This window comes from Morone saxatilis, unplaced genomic scaffold (genome assembly GCF_004916995.1).
Source record: "Morone saxatilis isolate NCDOM2014 unplaced genomic scaffold, NCSU_SB_2.0 Contig23, whole genome shotgun sequence".
Classification (NCBI taxonomy): domain Eukaryota; kingdom Metazoa; phylum Chordata; class Actinopteri; family Moronidae; genus Morone; species Morone saxatilis.
This window is the reverse complement of record NW_023339796.1, coordinates 2,429,834-2,431,453: the sequence shown is the minus strand read 5'-3', so window position 1 is coordinate 2,431,453 and position 1,620 is coordinate 2,429,834. Positions and strand designations below refer to the sequence as shown.

Here is a 1,620-nt window from a genome sequence, read left to right as displayed (position 1 = left end):
GAGTGGTTCATATTGGTGTTGCACAAACCTGAGTGGGAAAAGCCCACTGGATTTCAAGTCCAACGCCTTAAGCACTCGGCCATCAAACAGCCTGTTTTTATTCTCTATTTCAACTGGAAAATGTTGATTCCTTCACACAGCATTCATTTAGTAGGTGGTCTCTTTCATGGCCATAACATGTGACTCTACTCTGCATTTAAAGTTTGGTGGCAGTGGCTTTTTTTTTCAACTTAGAGCTACTTTCTTTCTTGGTGCATCTTGGTGTTGCCCTGATGGCACTTCAGTGAAATACCCCACATCCACATCGGTGCCCACAGAGGTCATGGGATTAGGTGGTGCAGTTATTGGCTTTGGTGGATTAGGTGGATGGAACCAGTTTTAGGAAAACTGTTGCCTCAGGTGTCCTGTGGGGTTGTTAAGACACTGGGCAATCCACTCTCAGTTGGCTAGCTTGATGACCCGCATGAACTGTTTGGAGAGAAAACTCACCCAACAAGTCTTGACAGTGAAAAAAAAAACAGTTGGGTGGTGGACAAAGTCGTTGTCGTGGTGGATGCCTACTTGGATGCATATGATGAAGCAGCTGAACTGCGTCTCTGACTTTTTTTCCACACTGCTCACAACATTCCTCTGCATGAAAGTGAGAACTGTTCGACATTAATGTCCTTGCTACAGTGAGTGCACATTATCTGGCCTGGAGTCTCACTGTTTGAGATGCTCTGAGCTGGCTGCACTTCAGCTGCTCTCTGTGAATTCCTAGGTAAGTCAATTGTTAGGATTTGATAGGGATGGGTTAGTATTTATTTTGACAAAATTAGCACTAGTTACGATTTAAGTTAACAGGTTATTATCATAACCTATAACTTGATCTAACAAGAGGTTGTAACATGAAGTGAGTTTTATCGAACAGCACTCAGCCAGTCGATGATAGTAACTTGAATGGGAGCACTATTGGACATTTGTTTGGAGGTCCAATTGGAATTCAGTTCATTCTTTGAATGACATACTAGGAACAGGTCATACATATTGGTGCTAAATTAACGCTGTGAGCAGGGTTCGAACCTGCGCGGGGAAACCCCATTGGATTTCAAGTCCAACGCCTTAACCACTCGGCCCAATCACAAGCTGTGCTTGTGTGACTCTGAGTTTCTCTCTTTCCTAATAATCAACATGAAAGCACTACAAGTACAAGTTGGAAACTCCTAATTACAATAATTCTAATATGACATGAATGCGGTGTATGAAAGGTTTGGGGCCAACGGCTATCAAACAAAGCATACTGTGAGAGATCTGTATAACTAGTCTCTGAGTAGGATTTGAACTGTGCATGGAGGTCCCATTGGATTTCAAGTCCAGCTTGTCCTTGACTTAAACAAGAAACCAACATCTTGCACTGCATAATGTAAAGCCACACATTCTGGGTAGGTTGAGAGGTTTGTACAGAAACAGTTTTCTAAGATTGAGATATCACTGTGCGTAGAGTTTAAACCTCTGAAGTTAGGTCACATTTGATTTTAAGTCTAACACTTTAACCACATGGCCATCAAACTTTCAGCTAAAAGCATTTGTTTATGAGATATCCATTATCACGGCCATAACCTGTGACTTTTATGCTCACAC

The 1,620-nt window shown here is 42.1% G+C and overlaps 1 protein-coding gene and 1 non-coding gene across 2 annotated transcripts in view; one reads left to right on the top strand and one right to left on the bottom strand.

Annotated features, from left to right (window-relative positions):
- LOC118334431 (double-stranded RNA-specific editase B2-like) overlaps positions 1-1,620 on the top strand; it is a 33,353-nt gene that overhangs the window by 9,639 nt on the left and 22,094 nt on the right.
- trnas-uga lies at positions 1,042-1,126 on the bottom strand. Its single transcript has one exon. It is a non-coding gene; the product is annotated as a tRNA-Ser (tRNA).